Here is a 17,384-nt window from a genome sequence, read left to right as displayed (position 1 = left end):
AATTCCACTTTTCAAAATATTTTATTGTCTATTTATAGTACTAGTTTGGGGATAATGTGTTCATTTGGCCTTAGTGTCTGGTCCCTCAGAGCGCACATCACCCTGGGCTCCACGTGATGATGGTGATGATGATGGTGGTGATGATAATGATGATGATTATATCATCTGACTTTTATTAAGTACTGAGTACTCTTCTAAGTTATTCACCAATATTAATCCATTGAATACTCACAACTCATGAGTTAGATACTTGTGAGGTAAAGACTATTATTATTCCCTTTTCCCAGATGAAAGAGTGAGGCCCAGAGGGTTCAATAGTTTGCTGTATTATACAGCTCCTGTGTGGCTGAGCTCAGGTTTGAACGAAAGCAGGCTAGATCCAAAGCTCTCCATTGCTCTATCACCCAGGACTATTAAACAGCCTCTCTTCTCATGTTATTCTATTTGTGACCCAAAACACAGTATGTGTTTAAGCGTAAAGAAGTTTATGGTGCAGTTCATCACTCTGTATGTTAAATGTTTAGAAGCTAACATAGTCTAAATGAATTAATTTCTAAATTATAGGATATCTTTAAAAATAAATCAGTTTTCTTCTTTCAAATGGAAAAACATGAACTAAGGTATGAAAATGTTAGTAAGAATCCATTAAATCAATTTTAAAAATTGACAAGAATGGTTTATAATTAGTACTTTAGTCACTTGAAAGGGATTGCTTTATAATTGCTTTAAAATTTTATTAGGCTGACCATGCATTCTGAAACCTTTTTATTTTCACTACAGGTTTAGCAATTATATAATTATTAACAAAGGTACATTAGGACTTAATTCGGAAATATTAAAAATATACAACTTATAGCTAGACAACCATATTATACATTATTCAGGACACTTTTCACAGTCAAAAGTATTCTATTATTTACCATAGAAAACACATGTGTACGCTGAGTCTGTCTTGGGTGAGCCTGTATAGTCATTCTACTTGTTGCTCCAGCATTTTTCAACTCTGCTAACAGAACACCGATGTTGAGATATAGCTTTCATTATTCCACATAACATATACTCCATGAGAAACTGACCCCTATCCCCAACTCCCATGGATGGATACTCACTAGTTTTGACCAATTATCATACTTCCATTCCCTTTCCAGAAATTATTTATAGTCTATTATTAGATTAATAAATATTAAATAATGTTAAATAATTTTATCCAACATATAAATAAATAAATTTGATATTTGGTTATTTATTATACCTGGAGTCCTTCTTACCTCTTGTCCAAGTGAGATAGTAACTTTTTTTTCTGCTTAATCCTTTTTTATTTAGATTTTTTGTTACTTGGAGCTATAACTATGTTAATATACTTATTTAAATGATCATTTGAAGAGTTGGATCCTAACCAGATTTTCACTTTACAGGGCTCTTTATTTGTATAATGCAGGGTCTGATTAGGAAAGAGGACTTGAGGGGCTTAAGGAGGAAAATAGTGATGGGAGTTTATCTTCCAAGAATTCAGAAAGATTATTAAAAAAATAGGAAAGTGGTTTCTGTGTTTTTTGTCCTCTGAAAAAAATTTAAGAAAATCACAGTAGCCATTTACATGCTTAGATTGAGAAAGATACATTTTTAGAAGTTTGTGAGAAGTGTTCTTTCAGGAGAGCTTACTTCACTTTTTCCAGTGCTCCTCTCCCCCACCCCACGCACATTTGCGCACACAAATAAAACTTCACTTTTGGAAGGATTTTGAAGGGAATGGAAAAGAGATTTAAGCTATCATATTTTTCTCATCTGAAGGCTACTGCTTCTCTGGTTCAACTCCTTGTCGTCCTACTGTACATTAGGCAATCAGATATATGAATTCTTGTTTCCTCATACTGCAGATGAGGAATCAACCTAAATAACCATGGGAAAAGAAACTGGTTAAGTAAATTGAAGCACATCTAAACAATGGAATAATGAAGAACATTTAGATTAAGTCAGTAATGCAGTTTACAATACACTATTTCAATAACATGTAAATATTACTTAAATTGCTTAATCATAAAAAAGTTATTAGAAATATATATATAAATATAAATATATACAATACACACACACACACACACACACACCAAAAATCAATGGTTATTTCTAGGGGGTAGATACAAGATTTTTATTTTCTTACATATACTTTTCTGTATGATTTAAACTTTGTTCATTGAACATGTATTTTCCCCTCAAAAGAAAAAATATTAAAATAAAATAGAAAAAGTATTACATTCCCACCCAGTTGCAATTCTCTAACTAATGTGTAATTTATTGCTGTGTACAATTAACTAGGTGCCACATTGCTCAAGTGTTCTAGTAATAAAGATTTAATATATCCTTGCTTATTAAATTGTTCAGGATTTCAGTATTATATTGTTAAAGTAGAATTTGTGAAAATACAGTAAATTGATATTCAGATGATATCTTTCTCTATAATCCATGTTTCTTATCTATACTTTATCTTTACTGATTATAGTTAATCTTTTCCACATTTTCCTTTGCATATCCAAAAAAATGATTTGAAATGTTTCTCTAACAATTTTAAAAGCAAAGCATTTAAGAATTTAATGCCATACTACATGCTAAAAAGAAAACATTACATGTATCCTCAGTTGTGTCATGAGCTAGATATCTCATCTATACGTTATCTTTAAATATTTCCTTATGATTTTCTTATGCCCTATATTTTAGCATTATTGTTTATATCATTAATATGAGAACACAAAAAAAAACCCAGTATGTTTTATCTCATTTGACCTTTTTGATGTTCGGTCATTTAAGAAGTTTGTAAGATGTTTAATTACCAAATTGTATGATTGTTATTTATCTCATCAATTGATATACAATGTCAACTGAATTGCCTCCCTGGAGTGTACTGTGTTTCACAGATCAATAGATTTAACAAGAGCTTGAAGGAGAGCTTTAAACATTCATTGAAAAGAAGAAAAAATGTATCCCTCTTTTAAAATGGCTTATGTAGTCATTTAAGCAACTTCATAATTATTTTATTTACTTCTGTGAGTAAATCTCATAACAATAGTTTTAGAGTATTAAAGCTCCTTTAAGTAAATTAAATTATACTGTTAATCAGATTTCTTTTATGCAAATGCATTGAAAACTATGTAACAGAAATAACAAGCCAGGTTTATGAAATAAATTCTGCTTTGGAGCTCTATCTTGAGTGATTTCTAATTAAAATTTGATTCTAAATATTCTATACCCTCCTTAAATATTATTATAAAACATTATTTAATATTATATCCAGGTCTTATTTGTTACAAAGAAATTGTTATAGTGAGAGATTTAGAACTAGAAGGACAGTATTCCTTCTTTGCCACCCCTTGAATGCTCACCCATCCTGACCAAATGTCATTGAGCTGTGCTTAGTAATAAACATATTTAAAATTCATTGAGTGTTACTGTGTGCCAGCTCTTCTAATCACCTTACATGTATTAATTCATTTAACATCTCAACAGCCTTGTGAGGAACCTATTGCTATTCTCATTTTGACATGAATTACATAACTGCTCAAACTATATAAATAGGAGAACTAGACTTAGGAACTTGTAAGTGGCTCTTGACCACTTAGCATATCATTTCTTGGACACAACAGGAGAGTAGTAAGAAAATGATTGGACTTTTAAAAAATGCTGTATCACTTTTTGCTATACCCCTAATCTGTGATGATTTAGAGAATGGGATTTCTATACTTAAGTATGAGATGCTCAGTGTTTTATTAGATTAACCAGAGAGTATGAGGTCTATTGTTTGATTTTATCCTATTTACAATCTATTGCTATTAACCTATTACTCTTTCATGGATGCTGGCAAAAGACATGCAACTCCTAGGTCGGAGACAAAAGAATGTATTAGTTATAGCATGAGCATCAGTCAGCATGTTTGTATCAGGTCCATTGCTCCCAAGTACTGTTGGCCAGTATGGCCCAGATAGATGTTGTATGCACAGTGGTTATACGTTACAGCTGAGGAACATGGAGCTATTTAATCTGCCACTTTTATAGAAAGCAGTAAACAAGCTTCTTTGTTGTTCCAGAGAGAGATGTAATACCTCATTTGTCAAAGTTCCTTGCCGTAAACACAATCCTGAGCAATGTGTCAGGTGGAGATAGGATAAGATCTTGAATTTTGGGTGCATTTGTAAGAGCTGTAAGAGGGCCAAATGGTCAAGGGAGCATGTCTTTTCCAGCCCTGAACTCCATGCTGTGTGTTTCTTATTGTTACTCTAACAAATTACCACAAATATCATGCCTTACGACAACACGTATTTATTATCTTACAGTTCTGGAAGTCAGATGTATGAAATGGATCTTGCCGGGTAACATCAAGGTATTAGGAAGGTTGTTTCTTTCTGGGCTCCAGGGGAGAACTTGTTTTCTACTTTTTCCAACTTTTAGAAGCCATCACACTTCTTGACTCTTGGGCCTCTTCCATTTTCAAAGCTAACTGGGCGGTTGAGTCTGCTCACATCACATCGTTCTGGCATTGCCTCATCTGCTTTCTTCTTCCACATTTAAGAATTCTCTGATTACAATGGACCTACTGGATAATTCAGGGTAATCTCCCTATTTTAAGATCAGTTGATTAGTAATCTTAATTTCATCTGCAACATTAATTCCTCTTTGTAATATATTATAACAATTTCATAGGTTCTAGGGGTTAACACATGTGCATTTTTGGAATGCCATTATTTTGTCTACCACATCTACTATCTTGGCTTTCGGTGAATTTCCATGAGTTAACTGCCTTGTTGGACATTCTGATTAATCTGACTGACAGAGATTGAGATTCAGTTTGTTTCATAAAGTGTTTAATTAAGGCTGCTATTAATAGGATTTTAAGCAATAGGATAAGGACAACCTGCAGTAATGATCTCATTTATGCCTCCAGAATCTTAGAGTCAGCCAATTTTGAATAAATACCAAGAAAGACTAGTAAGTCTTATTTTAGTCAGCTAAGCTAAGTGTCAGGCCAGTCAATTATCCGTTATGACCTACACAAGGGAGCTTAGACTGACATGCTAATCTTTGGTGTCATTATCAATAATTATGGGGGGAAATAGATGGGCAAAAAAACAACGCCCCAGTGGAAAGGTATTTTATGGCCTATTTTCCCTCACATAAAAACATGTAACTGAAAGTTGCCCATTTTTCCCTACATAAAAACATGTAACTGAAAGTTGCCCATTTTTCCTACTTGAGATTTGTTGCTAAGCTTTATTTGGATCATCATTTTACATTAGTTTGGTTAAGTTACATGGTCAGAGTCACTGCATAGCTGAAGCTTTGATTGCCATACACTCCATAACCCAAGGTTCAATGGACATCAAGAGAAACATATGCATTCATATAAGGAAGATTTAAATGAGATTTAAGGGTCAAGGAACATTAATTGTTCCTCTCTTCTCTCACTTCCTTGGGTCTAAGGTACTCCTTCCCCAGTGCCCTCACATGCCATTATAGGGGGCTGGATGAACAATATACTCAACCCAGTGATCATTATAATTATGGTCTAAGATTATGTTAATCTAACTATAGTGTGTAGGAAACTGAAGTACAATTAAGTCTGAATTCTCTAGGTCCCTTATAATTGGATTGCCACCTGGAAGGTATACTAACCAGGCTGCCTGGTGATTGCTTGCAATGAACAGTGTTATCATATTCAGCAATGGTTAGAGTGGAATTCCAAATTTTCAAAATAGGTCTGTATGACCCTTACCCCTTTCATCCTGATTATCATGCAGAGGATAGTCAAAAAGAGATAAACTCTTTCTGTGGACAGCTGCATTCAATGACAGAGCCACTCTATTAGGTATGGGGACTAAGAGGAGATGAAGGAGATAGGATCAGAAATCTTTTTTTTTTTTTAATTCTTGCAGGTCAGATGGCTGTGGTAGGCAAGGAACATGAACCATTTGTCAAATAACTTGTTTTTCCGTCTATTGTGGGTGAACTTTGTGATAAAAGGTACACTATCGTTACCTTTTATTGTCATTGTAGATGATCCAGAAGCTGAAATATGACACATTTATGTTTCAGGGGCCATAGTAGTGTGGCCAGGGTTGGCTAATTAGACTGGAACAGTTCCACTGTAATCTGAAAACTGCTAACAGTAGTGAAGTACCAACAGTAGCCCTAGGAGTGGGACAGAGGTCCAATATAGTCAACTTTCCTGGAGCAAGTGGAGTCAGTGCTATTAGGAGATAATTCTCCATTGTTCTCTCATGTTTTTACACATTTTCTTAGCAGAGGAACTGTTTGCTCTTTTGTTTCAGAATACCTCCAAGAGTGAACAGTTGTGGATGATAGAGATATAGCCTTTTTCGGGAGCGGAGAGCAGGTTTGTTTGCTGTCCATTATATTAAAAATATTGTATCTCTCTGGGGTAAACATGAGACAAGCTTATTTCCTATTATAAAATATCCAGGTTCTCTAAGATTACTGATGTTTTCCAATAACATAACCACTGGGTATGCAGTTGTCACTTGGCCCTCTTTGTATCACTCTGTGGGAACTGGAGTTCAGGAAACTGACTAACTTGTTAGTTTTCATCTTAGACCCTTTACAGTTCTTGAAAAACAATATGTAAAATATGGATGGCCTCGTGTACCACTACACCAATGTACCATCTTTTGACCAGTGTTGAAAATTTGGCATGTGGTGGCCACTACTGTATCAGAAACATAGAGTTCTTTATTGTGTGTACAGTTTTTGATGGTGAATGTACTACCAGGTTTAATATGATGATGGATCCCAGTAGTAGTGGTGGTGATCTGACTGGGGCAGGCTTGATCGAAATCTTGATTCCAGTCGATCTCATCATAGAACGTGTTCTTACTGTTGTCCTCTATAGAAGTGACCCAGACTATCTGATCAGCAGCTACAATCTTTTCCCTATAGTTTGTAGCCCTAGGTGTAGTTGTCTTTAATCTGCCAATTTGTGTTCTTCTAGGTAGCAGACCATACAGTTGGGCTTTTAGCAACTGTCCCAAGATTTAGTAAAAATATAACATGGCTCTTAAGGGGAGTTTTGGTTGAGACTATAAAGATTGCCTTGAGTTTTGCCCACTGAGCATCAGTAGCCTAAGAAGATCATCAGATTTCTATTTAGCCAAAGTATTATATTAGTAAAGCAGGCAGAAGCATTTAAGGAACATCTGTGAATTGAGGGATGTATCTTTACATTGGGTGGTGGAGTTGGAGGGAAGTTTTCTCCAAAGGGGAAGCTGCCACTTATTCATGTAAAAAATATCACTAAGAGTAGGTTAGCTGACTCCTGTATGTCTCATTTCCATTTGACTAGAGAGGCCTGGCAGGCCTTCCCCGTCTTAATGACTCTTGCTTCTTTCAGATAGTATGAGGAGTATATAGACCATAGACCTGCAGTACTCTGAACCACTTAAGCAATCTCCACTGGGCAATTTTCACATAGTCCAATTGGATGTGCAAGCCTATGACATTGCATTATAAAACTGGATATAGTTTTGCATAAAGTGACTGTAACTCTGCCTAATGGAAGTTTGAGGCTAAGAGTTCTGTCTTATTCATCTTCATATCCCTGGTACCTAGCTTAATGCTGGTACATAGTAAGTACTTAATGAACACTTGTCGAATAAATAGGTGACCTCGCTGTATATTTGGAAAGAGGTTGTGTTGGCAGTTGATAAGATATGACTAGTTATTATCAATAGCTGTGAGGTTTGGCTTCAATATTCTATGGCAACAATTAGGAAAACAGATAAAATGTTGCTTTTTGTGTTTCATGTGTAATGATTATATTGAGGACTGCTTAACTTCTCTCATACATTCCTGTTTACTTTTGAAAGGAAGAAAAAAGTGATAACAAAATAAACATTACCTTTAAGCATCCTGATAGTTGCCACAAAAATGATAGTATCTTTGTCAAAATGGTACATATACTTCACCTTCCTATCACTAAACAAAGTTAATCCAGGTTAACATTACTGTCTTTGTAGTGGTTTTTTCCCAGACTCGAGAGGCTTAGTTTTTCAAATTTCCCCTCTGGGAATTTTATAAGCAGTACCATCGGAATTTAACAGAACAAAGGACACTACTGCTCATTAAGCAAACACAATGATTTCGGCATTGTGTTAGGCACATTTTCTGGTTTAATATTTATAAACACTCATGTTATGAAGGGGCATAAAGTGTAAGTACATCCAAAGCCCTCACCACTAGTATTTCAGCTAATATTTAACTGTTTCTTAAGGTTCTATTCTTTCCATTAGACCTCAGTTATTCAAACACTTTGAATTTATGGAACCATATGGTTAAAATGAATGTCAATCATACTTTTGTATGAAGGATTGTATTCTTAACTAGAGAGAGTGTTCTGTGCATTCCTACCAGCTATGAAAATTTTGGAGTTTTCCTTTCTGAAATTTGTATATACAAAAAATCACTGTGCACACATATGTAAATGCAGTTAATTCTCATTATTCACAGTCATTATGCTCTATAAAGTCACTGCAAACACTGAATTCATGAATACTGAATCATTTCTCATAGGAGAAATACAGGGTTATGTTCCTATGAGCCTCTGGTCACAATGTTTTCATCAATTGATCAGTACATAACCTTATTTCATATACGTTTCTCTTTAAAAGCACCTTACTTAATATATATTGTTGATTCATTAATATTGAATTTATGGCCAACGTCATTGTTTTAGTGTCATCCCTGCCACCCCTTCCCTGTCCTTTATCTTCCCCCAGCATTATGGATGCTTAATGAGCTTTCTACTTCTATTTTTCCAATTCTCGCATTTGTCCCAGTGTATTATCTGTTAAGAGACAGTAATTGTTGTTATAGCTCATCTTATCTTGGCTTGACTGTAGATGTTTTTGAATGTAAGTAATAGATTAAAACCAACAGCTTAAAGATACTTTATTGTAGTGAGTCGTGAAAAAGTAGAGATGGTAAATAACACTATACCAGTCAAAAATTGTAGGATAATATTAAACTGAGACAGTGATTTGCTCATAATACATGCTTAATAAATGCTTGATAATTAACTAAATAAATGGAAAAAGTGAATGAATTAAAAAAAAAAATAAGGAGTTCTAGTCAAGATGACAAAGTTGGTAAATGCTGTACTTGCCTCTTCCTATGGCCATAGTAAAATTACAGCTAATTATAGAACAATTAATCTGGAGAACCATCTGAAGACCAGATGAATAGAACTCCTATAACTGAGGGCATAAAGAAGAGTCCACATCGACTGGTAGGAGGGGCAGAGACAAAACACAGTCTGGCCTCAAACCCACGTGTGGTGATTGAGCATTGGAAGAGATATCTTGGCTGCAGAAGACTTTCCTTCTCCAGAAGGAGAGACCCCAGCCCCACGCTGGGCTCCGCAGCCCTGGCTTTCAGTGGTGAGAGAGGAGTCCCTACAAAATCTGGGTGTGAAAAAATCAGTGGGGATTCCAACAATCTGGGTGAGATGGAAGGCAGCTGGAAACCCAAATGTCTCCTTAAAAGGCCTGCACACAAACTCACTCCCTCACAGGCATTCACCCTGGGCTCTGACAGAGGGATGGCAACTTGGGAGGTGCCAGAAACATGCAAGAAAAGACTGAGTTGAGTAACTTCAGGGCAAAGGCTAGAGGGCCACCTGCCATTGTTTCTTTGTCAATCTCTCCTTCTGTGCCTCTAGTAGGCAGGTGCCATCTTGCCTGTGTTGAACCCTCCCTCTACCAGCCAAATCTGAGCTTTCATTGGCCTGGTGAAATCCTCTTGCTCCATGCTGGTGACTCCTTGGGACACCATCTCACCCAAATCGAGTAGCACCCAAGCCTCCTTTCAGTGGCTGAGTCTTATGGGCAGACAATAGGCAGCCTCAGGCCTTGGGGTGCCTTGAGACTTTTGCCAAGCTCCCCCAGGACCTGAACAGATGGTAGCTGGCCTTGGTTCACAGCATGGCCTCCCCCATGCACCTCCAGGTCCAGCACAGGCAGTAACTAACCATGGATAGGTTATAGTTTACACCGGTAGCCCCGGGTTGGTCACAGGCAGCAGCTGACCTTGACCTGCATGGTACCCCTACTAATGAAATTGAATTAGTTATCAAAAAACTCTCAATGAACATAAGTCCTGGACCAGATGGCTTCACAGGTGAATTTTACCAAAGCAGTTAAAGAAAAATTAACACCTATTCTTCCCAAACTATTCCAAAATATTCAAGAGAAGGGAAGACTTCCAAGCTTATTTTATGAGACCAACATTACTCTGATGCCCAAAACAGACAAAGATACTACAAAAAAGGAAAATTATAGACCAATATCTTTGATGAACACAGGTATAAAAATCCTCAACAGAATATTAGCAAACTGAATTTAGCACTGAATCAAAACGATCATACAGTATGATCAAGTTGAATTTATCCTGGCATGCAAAGTTGGTTTTATATCCGAAAATCAATTAACATGATACATCACATAAACAAAATAAAGGTTAAAAATCATATGATCATATCAATAGGTAAAGAAAAAATGTTCGACAAAATCCAGCATTCATTTATGATAAAAATTCTCAGCAAAGTGGAAATAGAGAGAACGCACCTCAACATTATAAAGGCCATATATGAGAAACCCACAGCTAATAACATCATATTCAGTGGGAGAAAGCTAAAAGCATTTTCCTTAAGATCAGGAGCAAGATAAGGATGTCCACTTTCACTATTTTTATTAGACGTTCTAGCCACAGCAATTAGACAAATAAAAGAAAAAAAGATTTCCAAAGTGGAAAGGAAGAAGTAAAACTGTCATGATACTATATACAGAGAACCCTAAAGATTCAACCAAAAAACTATTAGAGCTGATAAATGAATCCAGTGAAGTAGCCAGATACAAAATTATGAGACTGATATGCTACCTACTGCACTAACGAAGCACCTCAGATACAAAGCTAATATTCAAAGATCAGTTGCATTTTTATACACCAATAACAAATTATCAGAAAGAAAAAGGAAGAAAACAATCCCATTTAAAATTGCCTTAAAAATAACCTGAAATACCTACAAATAAATTTAACCAAGGAGATAAAAGACCAGTACTCAGTAAATTATAAGACATTGGAGAAAGAAATTGAAGAAGATACAAATAAATGGAAGCATATGCTATGTTCATGGATAAGAATTATTATCATTAAAATGTCCATACTATCCAAAGAAATCTATAGATAAAAGCAACCTTTATGAAAATACCAGTGGCATTTTTCACAGAATTAGAACAAATAATCCTAAATTATATGGAACCATAAATGACCCTGAATAGTCACGGCAGTTTTGAGAAAGAAGAACAAAATTGGAGGTATCATGCTACCTGATGTCAAACTATACTACAAGGCTATAGTAATCAAAACAGCATGTCACTGGCATAAAAACAGAAATATAGATCAGTGGGATAGAATAGCAAGCCTAGAAATAAATGCATTTCTATATGGTCATTTAATCTATGACAAAGGAGGCAAGAATATGCAGTAGGGTAAAGACAGTCTAATCAATAAATGGTTTTGGGAAAATTGGACAGATACATGCAAAAAAAAAAACTGAACAATTTTTTTATTCCATATACAAGAATAAACTCAAAATAGATTAAAGATGTAAATATAAAACCCAAAGCCATAAAACTCCTAGAAGATAACATAGGCATTGCTCTTAGTAATATTTTTTCTGATATATCTTTTTGGCTAAGGGAAACAAAAGAAAAAAATAAACAAATGAGACTACATCAAACTAAAACCTTTGCACAGCAAAAGAAATCATTAACAAAATGCACAGACATCCTTTCAAATGGGAGAAGATATTCGCCAATGATACATTTCATAGGGGGTTAATATCCAAAATTTATAAAGAACTCATACAACTCAACACCAAAAAAAGAAAGAATCTAATTTAAAAATGGGCAAATGACCTGAATAGACATTTTTTCAAAGAGGACATTCAGATAGCCAGTAGATATATGAAAAATACTTAATGTCACTAATCATCAGAGAAATGCAAATCCACAATGAGATACTACCTCACACCTGTCAGAATGGCTATCATCAGTAAATCATAAAAACAACAAATGTTGGCGTGAGGATGTGGAGAAAAGGGAATCCTTATGCGCTATTGGTAAGATTGCAAATTGGTATAATGACCAACGGAAAACATTTTGGAGGTTCCTTAAAAAATTAAAATTACAATTACATTATGAACCAGCAATTCCACTTCCGGATATTTACCCAAAGAAAACCAAAAACACTAATCCAAACAGATATATGCATCTCTCTTTCTCTCCCCTAAAGTGCTGTTTACAATAGCCAAGAAATGGTAGCAACCTAAGTGCCCATCCACAGACGATTGGATAAAGAAGAGGTGGTATATATATTCAATGGACTATTATTACTCAGTCACTAAAAAGAAAATGAAATTTTACCATTTGTGACAACATGGATATACTAAGCACAATAAGTCCGAGAAAGATAAATACTATGTGATCTCATATGTGGATTCTAAAGAACAAAATAAACAAAAGAGAAATAGACTCATAGATATCAGAGAATTAACTGTTGACAAATAGGAGGGAGGTTGGGGGGCTGGGTGATAAGGATAAAGGGATTAAGTACAAATTTTATTTACAATATAGTCATGGGAATATGAAGTACAGCATAGGAAATATAGTCAGTAATGTTGCACTGACTAGGTATGGTGTCAGGTGTGTGCAAGGTATTGAGAGATCGCTTTGTAAGTTATATAAATGTCTAACCACTATCCTGTGAACCTGAATCTAATGTAAAATAATATTGAATATAAACTCTAATTGAAAAAAATATGTATAGGATATATACATAAATAGATTTTGCTTTCTGTGGGCTCCACTAAAATGTAGACAGATTTCAATCACGTCTTTCCATCTCCATATCTATTACCCTGCTTCAAGCCACCATCTTCTCTGCCTTGATTTTTGCCATTGCCTTCTACTTAGTCTGACTCTATACTTGATTTCTTACAATCTGTTTGGGTTATACCAACTCAGTATTCATAGCACTCCATTTTACCCAGTCTCTGCTGCCATTTTCATAACAGTAAAATTTAAAAACCTAAAATGGTCTCCAATACCATATACAATCTGATCTCATATCTTATACCCTCTCTCTTCTTCACTCTGTACTTGCCACATTAGCCTCTTGCTGTTTCTCAAACACATTATGTGTGCTCCCTCCTCAGGGCCTTTGCTGTGGCTGTTTCCTTTGCCCGAATTGTTTTTCCTCCAAATCGCTGTGTGGCTAATTTCGTTACCTCCTTCAAATCTCCTTAAATGCTACTTTCTCAATGGTCTGTGCTGACAATCCTGTTTAAATTCGCAATTCTACAGCCATGTTGAGTAATCACTCATATCCTTCTCTAATTTTTTCGATAACATTTATCACCTTTTAACATACTATGAAATTTACTATTTTTACTTTTAATAACTCTTCTTCACCCACTGGGATATAAGCTGTTTGGGGGAGGTTGAAAGAAGGCTTTACTCAGGTTTTGTTTGGTTTTGTTTTGTTTTTCTCTATCAAAATGTTTCTCTTGAGTGTAGACCCATTTGAATTCTACTTACGATTCGGTTCCAATCGAGTATTCAGGTGAAGAATCCCTGGCATTGCTCCACCATATCCTCTATATAGCATAGTGACTGTCTTTGTACTAACAAAATGTATGTTCATTGTATTAGAAAATCAATAAAGAAAAATCTGAGCATTCATTATTTTCGTTCCCGGCAGCTAGTTTATTTTGATTTACACTGAATTAATTGAGCATTGTCATATAGATGACTCTAATTTGTATATTTTGAATTCTGCTTATAAACTATTCACTTGCTAGCTTATTGCACAGCAGAACCTAAAATTGGACTTATTAACATTCAAGTAGATGCCCCTGAAAAATCTTCTTGTTTCTATCACTGCTGAAGATTTCAAATTTGGAATCACATCAGAATTCTAGATAAAAGCATCCTATTTCTTCCTGTTCAGTAGAAGAGTAAGTTGAGGTCTCCAGAAGACCTTAAATGTCTTAGGCTCTTTGAGTCGAAGACCTATATCTGACCATGAGCTCTTGGTCTCACAATACATACTTTCTTGAGTCACTATTTTTCAGCACTTTCCTCTCTTTATTTTAAGATACATTACCTTTGAATTGTTGACTGTACTGTTTGTAATTGTTATTCCCTGAGTATATCATGCCATTCCATGAATTTGCATTTATTTGATACTCAGAAAAACGTGCTTCTTTTTTCCACCTTCTCTTTATCATTTCAGCTTTCAAAACACTGCTTAAAAGTCACCTCTTCTTTGAAATCTCTGATTGCATGTAGTGAAGTAAAATCTATCTACCACATCTGTGTTCTTTTGGTATTTTGTATATGCTGCCAGTACTATGGAAAAACTCATTATTTAAGTCACTTTATTTTATTTTATTTTCTCTATTTCTTCACTCCCATTTAATCATATTGTGACTTCTTTATACACACACACACACACACACATTTATTTATTTATTTATACACATACACATAATGTGTGTGTGTGTGTGTATATATATACGCGCGCGCGCACACACACACACACACACACACACACTTTTTTTTTTTCCTGGAACTACATTCAATACTGAATTGCAGGAGCCTAAAAATGTTAGGGGCCTAAAATGTTTTAGTTATTCAGTCACTCCATATTGCGTAGCAGGAAGGACTTATGTATTCTCAAGATATTGGAGGAGTCACTCTGAACTTCCCTCATGAGTGCTCAATTCTGCTGTTCCACAGTTCCATCTTGATACATGTTCATTGCACTTTCCAGCCCCTGATCTCAGGTACCTTAAACAATTTTGTCAGACTCACACAAAATACAGGGTACGTCTCTGCACAGAGGCCACTGCCTTTCCCGTCCTGTTCTGAAAAAGGACAGTTTTCTAGCTCCTGGAAAACTTGGGGCCTAGAAGAAGCAGAGGCCTTGGGAAGAAATAAGGAAAGGCCAGCACAACCTTAACCAATAATCTAAAGATCTCTACCTCCTAAAGGTTGCTGTGTTTTTAAGGTGACATTTATTTTATTAAATATAAGATTTTAAATTAAAAAAAAAAAATACCTGCAGCACCTGGTATTCCTAGGTAGTTTCTCATCCAAGTACTAACTAGGCCTGACCCTGCTTAGCTTCTTAGATTAGACAAGATCAGGCATGTTCAGGGTAACATGACTACAGACTAAGATTTAAAATTTTAAGGTGAACAATTTGCTTTGAATTATTTCACCACTGTTTGAATTTCTACAGTCAAGAAAAGACTGTTGTTCTAAATTTGTGTGATAAAAAGAATATACTGTTGTCCTCCACACACACACATACACACACACACACAAATTAAAGGAGGAAAGTGTCAAGGAGTCTTAATATTGATGTAACTATGAGTATCTAGTAACTTTTAAATGAAATTTTCTCAGTAGAAGTAATTTTCATGTTACTTTACCAGGAATTCAGTCTTTGGAGATGTATTTCATAATTCCTAGGCATTATTCTCCACTATCTTTTTTCAGCAAACATGTATGTATTAGGTACGATGAATAATAGAGAAATGTATAAAGGTTAATTTTGACTGTCATGTTTTTTCAAGCTGACAGGTTTGCAATGACATATGCACAAAACAAATTAAAACTTATTGATTATTTGTTCCAGGTGCTTTTTTGTTTACATTATTTCATTTTAAATTTCTCAAAGAATTTTTAAAATAAGTACTTTTATCCACAGTTTACATATGAGAAAACTAAGACTTAGAGACATTACGTAATTTGTCCACCATAAGTGGAGAAGGGCAGGCTTAGTCTGTAGGCTTTTCTGTCTGCAAAGCTTATGCACTTTTACTACTATATGTTGATAATTTTATTATTAGTTAAAAATAAATGCGGTAAAAATTTCAGAGAATCACTCTATCCAAAATCTAACTTTAAAAAACCTACATTACATTATCCCTGCTGTATATAGACACTAATTAAAGCGCATATGATTTCACCAAATCTTAACAATAACCCCATTGGATATATTACTTTTTTCAAATTTGCAGATAAGAAATCTGAGACAAGGAGAGCTTGAGTAAATTATCAAAAATCTACAAATTTTAATTGGTGGAGCCTGTCTTTGAAACCATATCTTTCTAAGGCTAGAGTACACCTGTAGAATGTGATTATTTTGTGTTTTACAAACCTAGTATTCACATTTGTCAGTGTCAGATGGTTAGATGTAGTTTGTGTTGTGTTATGTTTGATGTACTGATTTGATTATGTGTTCATACGAAATTATTTTGTTGTATAAAATGTGTTTGTAGATAATTTAGATAATGTATGGCTGCTCTTCATATTTGATTTCCTGTTTAAGCAAAATTTTTATTTTTATTTTTTGTCATAGATATATGTATTGAAGGCATGTGTTCTTTGGCCGATTTATATCTAACTCATTAATATCTTCAGTTCGTTACTTTTTTTTTTTTTTTTTTACCATTAAGAATGGCGATTTTGAGAGGGGTTACCAAATAACCTGGTACAAATGAAAGTTTGTCACATATTTTATATTCACATAGAATATTTTTTTTCTATACATTGAGGTATGTCTATATATGTGATTTTTGGTGCCTTTTCACCATCTTCAAGTGTATTCCTTAGTGAGTATAAACACAGTAGAGCTTCTCTTCATGCAGTTACAATCCATTATCTATTTTAATTTCACAACAAATATTTTAAAAATGAAATGATTCTTATTACTAGGGGTTAAACTATAATTTGAGTTTAACTGCTTCAGACTAAAATCAGCACAGCAGTACATTGCCTTTGTGAGACTGTTAAACATTGTGAAATCTTCTTTTCCATTAGTTTTCCGCACAGAGAAATTCATTCATTTTATAAGTACAAAAAATGAATTTCATATCTATTATTTAAGTATAAAAGGGAGAGGGAGGATGCATAATAGATTCATACATGACACATATGTATCCAGTGAAAGAACAGGTTGCCAAAAGGTCTCCTAACTAGGAAAAGGTAATCATTCTAAAGAAGAGTTAAAATGATTTATGCCTCATCAAAGAAGTGACATTGAAAAAGGGAACACCTTCCAATTTTCCAATTTATTCAGCTACTCATTTTTGGAAGAAATAATTATTTTTCTATGAATTGGCCATTCAAAAAGAATTGGATTTCATTATTCCTGTCATTTTTTTTTAAAGCATATGAAATACCATCAAAAAACTTAAAATTTTCCTCCAAGGAACAAGTGCAATATAAAAGCTCTGATACTGCTGTTATTTTTAG

The 17,384-nt window shown here is 34.7% G+C and overlaps 1 protein-coding gene across 1 annotated transcript in view; it reads left to right on the top strand.

Moving 5' to 3' along the window:
* The first annotated feature begins 2,143 nt into the window (after positions 1–2,143).
* The window catches only part of FOXP2 (forkhead box P2), a 336,947-nt gene continuing 321,706 nt past the window's right edge, over positions 2,144–17,384 (top strand). The window contains exon 1 of the mRNA XM_036231023.1: positions 2,144–6,382. The gene's annotated coding sequence lies outside the window, so the exon portion shown is untranslated. The remainder of the gene's footprint in view (positions 6,383–17,384) is intronic.

Source organism: Rousettus aegyptiacus, unplaced genomic scaffold (assembly GCF_014176215.1).
Source record: "Rousettus aegyptiacus isolate mRouAeg1 unplaced genomic scaffold, mRouAeg1.p scaffold_m13_p_13, whole genome shotgun sequence".
Taxonomy (NCBI): Eukaryota; Metazoa; Chordata; class Mammalia; order Chiroptera; family Pteropodidae; genus Rousettus; species Rousettus aegyptiacus.
Note: the sequence above shows the minus strand (reverse complement) of the source record. Positions and strands in the feature narration are given on the sequence as shown.